A 7,859-nucleotide genomic window follows, 5' to 3' on the forward strand; every position below is an offset into this window, starting at 1 on the left:
TCTTTTTCGACAGTAGATGCAATTGAATTTGCTTTTACAATTTTTATGAGTATGAGTATATGACAAGCAATTTGTACATAATCTTTTTGATCTTATAAAATTGTTTCTTTCGTGAATTTTTAATTTTTTAAATATCTCGCAAGATTGTAGTTTATGCCCTCTCGTGCAAAGTTCGCATGACGTATGATTGTTCTGTTCAGATGTGAACGATTGCGTTTTGTACAAGCTTCTGTTTAATTTGTTTTTGTTACTAGCTTGGGGTCTATTGAAGCTTCTTTTTAGGTCGTGTTGTACATTTTTGTTTTAATTAGCTTTTTGTCTACCTTTTCAGCGATTTCGAACTGGGTAGTAAGAAAGTCTTTCATTTGTTGCCACGTGGGGCATTTCTTTCGTGATTAGAGCGATTGCTCCCATAAAAGTAACGATTTTTTTGGTAATGCGGCGGTGCATATGTTTACCAGTATACGGTCCCAGCTGTCTGTGGGAATATTTTGTGTCGATAGAACCGACAAACAATTAGAAACAGTGGATTGTAGTCTAACAAATTCTTCACTTGTTTCTTTTTGAATTTTAGGCAAGTTTATTAGTGTCGTTACTTGTTTATCGACCAATATTCTTTCGTTTTCGAATCTTGATTTAAGAGCTTCCCAAGCCAAATTGAAATTGTCGTCATTTAGTGCGAACTGTTTGACTATGACGCCTGCTTGACCTTTTGTTTTGTATCGGAGGTGATACAATTTCTGCGCTTTTGATAATTTTGGATGGTTGATATATACGGCAGTGAACATGTCCCGGAAGGACGGCCATTCTTCATAACCTCCATAAAATATTTCTGTGTCACATGCGGGCACCTCGAGATGGATGCCTGAACTTGCCTCTTGACTTAGAATTTGTGGCAGCTCTACTCTCGGATGTGGAGTAGGTGCAATCGCTTTTATTAGCTTTAATTGATCAGAAATCATAGCTTTTCCTTCTTCGTACTGGTCTAAACAGTTTTCGTATCGTGCGTAAGCCGATGATTTAAAATCGTATGGTAGATCTGAATTGTCATAATCTACTATGGCGTCATGAGCCGTTTGGAGACGAGTCCAAAAATTGTCAATATTTTGTTTTTTTATTTCCAATAACGATTCAGAGATGTCTTGAATCGGTGAAGATGAAAATCGAGTGCAGTATCGTGTTAATCTGTCACTCTCAGAAATGAATTTGGTGGCACAAATATTTTTGCCTTTTATTTGCTTTGTTGTAACCTGTCTTGCGCGTGTAGCTTCTGCAGGTGTAATTTGATTTTTATCGTCATTAACCATTTTTGTTATGTTTTTTATTACTATATGTGTCAAAGTTAATTAAAATTTTCTCAGTGTAAACTGATTTAAACGCAGCAATAAATGATAATTAATACCGAATACTCTTTTACGTATACTTGTATACGAGTTTTTTTCGGACTAGATAAATATTTACTTGCGAAATAATTTTTTAATTTGTATTTTATTTTAAATATATATTTGTGAGCGTAATTTAAATTTTCTTAATTTAGTTATTAAGAATGGCACTTTTAATTTAATAATACTTATTATGTCCTTATGTTGATATATTTAGGTACACCCTAATACACGGACTTGTTAGTATATATTTATGTGCTCGTGAAAATGAGAGCTCGTTAAAGAGATCAATACACTTTGTACATAAGTATGCACGGATTGTTTGTGCGTATGTGTGTATATTTTCTAATGAAATTGAGAGCTCGTTGAAGAGATCAATGTGCTTTTAGTTTTTTATGTACGCAATCCTGCTTGTTTGTTACAAGGGGTATGGCGGGGTGTATGCCAATGTGGACTTTAAAAATATGTACAACTATAATTGTATATGTTTTAATATGTGTATATTTAAATATTATTTTTGTTTGTGTGCAATTGAGAGCTCGTTAGAGAGATCAATGCGTTTTTGTGTGGTTCGCAATCCTGCTTGCTTGTGTTTTAACAAGAACAAGAGGTTTTGCTTGAATAGATGTACATATGCGTATGTACTTTAGTTCTTGTTAAAAGAATATTTTATGTATTTATATATATATATATATATATTTTTTTTTTTAAGAGTTTTTTTTTTTTGTTTACGTTTTAATAAAAAATAAAATTAAGGACATTTTATTTCACTTTGTTTATTCATTCACAATTTGAAAATCACTTTTTAGTGAATGTTTAAAATTTGTATAGTTTAATATTACCCAGCGTAGGGTAGACAGGCAGATTCTATGCCGTATGATTATATTCGAAATTTATGATAATGGTTCCTTTTTTGGAAATTGATATTAAATAACTTTATAAGGTCCCAAAGTAGGGTATAAAGTTACAGATATATTAATTGCCGTTTGTGTATATAAATGTGTATGTATGTAGGTTCGCACAGCGAAGAGAGCGCGAAAGCAAAGTAAATAATGTGCAGGTATTTTACCGTATGCACATTGTAAATATATTTTTTTATGTATATATGTTTATTAAAAATATTATATATATTTAACGATATATAGAGATGTAATATATAAACGTTATTTCGATATGCATATATGTATGTTTGTTTGTTGTGTTTTTTTTTTTGTTTCTCTGTCTTGTTTTAGGTTTGCTATTTTGCCTTTGCTTACTTTTTATATGCAATCCTGCTTATTGCTTTATTAAACACAAGGGGTATTGCTGGAGAAATTTGCAAGTATATACTTGAATTTGTTTTTGCTTTTTGTTTCTTGATGGTGTATTTGAATACACGAAGCTAAGCATAAATAGGCATTGAATTATTTTTTTTTGTTAATAATATATATATTGTATTATATATATTTTACCGAACTGTTGTAGTTTGGTGAACGTATTTGTTATTACAGGTTCTATATATAATATTATATTTAAAACTGTAATTTTTACATACATATATGCATGATAAAATAAAGGAATAGGAAACGATACGACTCACTATGGGGTCCGCCAAGAGGTTTTGGGGCCAATATTGTATACCATATGTGTGTATGGTGTACTTGTGTGTTGCTTTTTCCGCTTGTGGCTCTCTCCCAGTTTCTGCTTCGCTGTGTTGATTAGGCTGGTGTGGTTGTTGTTGTGTCCTTTTGAGGTGATTATGTTTTTTTTGTTAGTTTTGACTCGCGCCCGTTTTCTTTTTAATTATGCATGTATTTTTGTTGTGGTTATGTTGCTATTCGCGCCCGTGTGAAATTTTGTGTTATTTCGCGCCCGTTGTTTTTTTTTTTTTGATACTTGTTCTTTTTTACCTCTTGTACATATGTCTGTGTCACTCCACTCTTTCTTCTTCTTTTTTTTAAATTAACTTTTTAACAATTTGTTTTTCTTCTTTTATGTGTATATGTAAGTATGTCGGTTCACTCCACAGCACTTTTTGTCACTTGTTATATGTAAACATATATATATATATATATATTTTGTTCTTTCGTTTTTATAGGTTTTTTGTTTTTTTTTGTTACTCCATAGTGCCGCTCACTATGGCTCGAAGGACCATGAATACTTAGACACTCTCACTAAGTATTGTAAACAAAAACGCCCGTTTAATTTGTATACATAAGCTTAATAAATTTTTATTTATTAACGCTTAGGTTTAAATCAATTATAAAATATTTATAATGCGTTTGCAAACGCTGTACGCCTAGAAATACGGATCGAAAACAGGGAACGTTGAAAGCTGAAGCCGTTGAATCCGATTAGGCACAAAGATGAGCCAAACTGAGATCGATGTAGTGCTCAGGCGCGTTGACGAAAGGAATTGGATGTAGCGCGCAGGATTGTGGTTGGCGGAAAAACGAATTAAAAAAGCAAGCAGAAACCGTGTTGACTGACGTGTATATTCGAATGATGTGTGTGCGATGATCCCGTCCTTTTTGTTAAGTTGCTGTATGGTGTGTCATCATGTGTAGTGTTCTCAAAAGTTGAGTGTGGTGTGGTGCGTCTGTGAGTGTTTTCAGGTGTGGTGCGTTACATTAGGGTGCGCCAATTTTTTGCGGAGTGTGGTGTGTTTATTTACTGAGGCTTAGCTCATTTAAACAAGTGGTATTCATTTTCTTTTGAAAATTATTAAAAACTGTAAATTAAAAAAATTATATTAGAGCTAACAATCTAAATCATTTCATTAAGTATTGTTCATGCGACTTCTGATCCCGCGATATTTTGCAACTAAGCACACAATCCACCGTACCACATCATACAACACAACATAACACAATGCAACATCAGACACCACCTACAACACACCATATCACTCAACAACACAATCATATACAATTAACCAAACACACTATACACCTACACCATACACCCACACTAAACTTGTTACATTATACATTATTTTTAAAAAAATATAAGAAAGTGAACTTGATATATAATAAAGTATTTTCAAAATATATATTAACGTGAAATTATGTACAGAGTTTAAAAATTAATTAAAGAGTTTTTAGCTAAATGTAGTGCAATAGTGCAAGTGAGTATAACACCGCACCCAAGGTGAAAAAATAAGTGAAATCACCAAATGGTTCTTCGAGCCTCTTTCAAACGTACCTATCAAAAAAAAAGAAAAAACGTAAAAATTAAAGTGATTAATACCTATACAAACATAAATAAAAAAAAAAACCGAAAACGGAAAGGTCAAAAGTACTAATATAAGTACATATATGCATACCTAAATACATACTAACAGTGGTTAAATAAAATTGCAACAACGGGCGCGAAATCAATGGATATACAAAACTAACACAAAAAATCACCAAACATTAAAAGCGGGCGCGATTTAACACAAACTAAGAGAAAAAATCAACATAAAGCACGGGTATTAATCCACAAAGCACGCAGAGAGGTGGACAGTAACGCACATTCAAAACCCCGGAGACAAAACAAAAAAAAGTTAAAACAGAGAAAACAGAGAAGAAGTATACACATACATAAGTATTACTCCCAAAACCTCTTGGCGGCAAAAAAAGTGAGTTCATTCCAATTAAATTTGAAAATAGAGGCATTTTATGCACATATGTACATATGTATGTTAATTTACAGATTTATCGGTATTTCGTTGGAAATAAATAACGGCACAAAAAAACTGAAAAAGAAAAAATTATACGGTATCTGCCTCAGCTTATTTTGTGTCTTCAAACACACCGTTATATTATTCCAAAAAAAAAAAGTTTGTGCAAAGTCAAGTATTCCAACCTGCAATATTTCCAGCGATACCCCTTGGGTTAATCAAGCAACAAACAGGATCGCTTATAACACATAAGGCTAACAAAAACAAAAAATGAAACATATTACAGAAATATATATATATTATAAGGATTTATTTCAGCCTGTTTCAAAAAAAATCTATAAACTTCATCTGTTCTGCAAAATTCAAACTTTGTATATTTAATGTACTTTTTATTTCAAAAACTCGGTTCTTTTTCGTGAGTTCATGGAGGCATGGAGGTACTAGCTACGCTGGCAAAACTTGAAACGAATCGTCGATAATAAGTACACAGTCCAAGGAAACTCTGCAATTCATGTAAATTTTAAGGAGTGGGGCAATATTTTACTGTCTCTACTTTTCATAAGCTGTGCAAATGCCCTCCGTTGTCACTTTGTGTCCTAAGTAACTAACTTTTTTCTTGAAAAGGGAACACTTTTTTGGAATCAGCTTTAGACCAGCGCTAGCTATCTATTGGAAAACTTCTTACAAGTTCTTAAGGTGTTCATCGAAGCTTTTACCTAATATGATGATATCGTTGAGGTATACCGAATAAGTCTTCCAGTGTAATATTTTTAATACATGGTCCATATGTCTCTCAAAGGTAGCAGGAGCGTTACATTATCCAAATGGCGTTGCGGTAAATTGCCATAGACCATCTGCAACGCTGACGTCCGTCTGTTTTATTTGTTTTTCGTTTAAGTGTTGATAACCATTTTGTGCCTGATAACGAGTTCAGCGTGTCATCGATTTTAGGTAGTGGATAACTGTCTTTCTACGTTACATCATTCAACCTTCTATAGTCCACACAGAATCTCATGTTGCCATCTTTCTTCTTCACAAGTACTGCAGATGATCCATCCATGGACTCTCTGATGATTTCGATTACGCCCTTTTCGCTTATTTCACGTATGGTCTGGCTTTCAACTTCACGGTTTGCTAAAGAAACGCTTCGAGGAGTCTGGCGAATTGATCTTGCATCACCTGTGTTAACAAAATGTTTCACAACTTTGGTTCTTCCTGGTTTGGACTCGTGTTTATCAAATATGGATGAGTATCTGAGAAGAAGCTGTAAGGTATTCTTTTGAGGGGTTGCCTCTAGTTCCTCGTTCCAGGCGTTAATTTCGTTCGATATGTCATTGTGATCCATGGAATCTTCCTCAAGACTTATTTTGCAATTTATCAAGGCCTCAATCTCTTGACACTGCCCTTATATAGCATCTTTGGAGAGTTCAATTAATAACTTGCCCTCATTTAGTACTCTTACTGGAACATGTTTATATTGTTAAACAGTCCACCGTTTGTTTGGCCCATAGTCTCTTTCTATTTCTGCCCAAAAAACTGCTTCTGATTTTGGTGGGATCTGCTGGCTCTCTGCTGTCATCACTTGTCTAACGTTGTACTTATTATCGTAACAGAACATAAGTGGTGCTTCCACATTTGTATAGATTCATTTCTTCATGTCAATTTTGATTTCTTGATTCGCTGGAAAGTCTACTTCAGTAATTCTATTCAGTAATGCTTTCTTTCCAATTACGATCTCGCACGTTACTTTTCCGAGAACTTGTATAACTTCTCCAGTTGCAATACGCAACTTTGCTCCAGATAATGCCTACCTATAACTCACTCTTGGGTTCGATCACTGCTTTGTAAATAAAAGTCCCAATTTAATGGCTATACACTTCTTTATCAACCAGATCAGATCGAATTATTGGATGTGATGCGCCTGTATCCACAGTCAGTATGCGCGTTTTGCCGTCTACTTACGGTAACGTTACTCGTATTCCTGTTTATTAGTGAAATAGAGATTGCAGGGCGTTTGCTTGCAGGAGCCAGCCCGTGGCCTTTTTCGCTGGCTCGCCAAGTTAGAATTAACATTTGCTTGATCCTCAGCTTTGCGTATACGTCCAACTGTTATATTGGACTGAACTAAAGTTGCGTGTAATATGGCCACTTTTTTCGCAGTTGAAGCATTTAACCTCACCATCATTTTTCTTACGAGTTTCTGTAGGTGCAGTTTCCTGTGCCAGAACATACGAAACGGATTCCGCAAACGTCAATTTTGGTCATGCTAATGCAGCGAAGCGTAAAGGTCTGAATTTTCGTATCCTCGATGTATTTCCCGGATTTATGTGCATAAACAAAGTGACCTTACCTCTCAAGCTCTCCTCAGGAAGTCATCGGCTCTCTGGCGGCGATTTCGTAACTCAATTGTGAAGATCAGCTTCCTGTGCTCACTACCATACCGTCTTTCTAATGCACCCATCAACGTTTCATAACTACTCGCCTCGCCGTTTAGAATGGTCTGTAATATCTCCGTTGCATATCCTTTCAATGCAACTACTTTATCTTCTGCTTTCCAATTATTTGAAGAAGCCTTCTTTTAAAATTAAAGTTTCAAAACGTGGAATGGAACAGTGTCATCAAAAGATGGTAGTTTTGCCTTGGCAGAAGCTGTTGATATAATTGGCCAATTCAATTGTAGCTCGCGGAGACGATCTTTCAACTCATCCAGTTCAGTTTTAATTTTGGCCCGCTCTTCCGAACTCTGTGAGGACTCTTCTGCTATTTGTGAGGTCACCTGTGCTGATATACGTGCATTTTGCCCTGCGAACTGCTTTCCAACTGTGAGGACACCT

This window comes from Bactrocera oleae, chromosome X (assembly GCF_042242935.1).
Source record: "Bactrocera oleae isolate idBacOlea1 chromosome X, idBacOlea1, whole genome shotgun sequence".
NCBI classification, from domain to species: domain Eukaryota; kingdom Metazoa; phylum Arthropoda; class Insecta; order Diptera; family Tephritidae; genus Bactrocera; species Bactrocera oleae.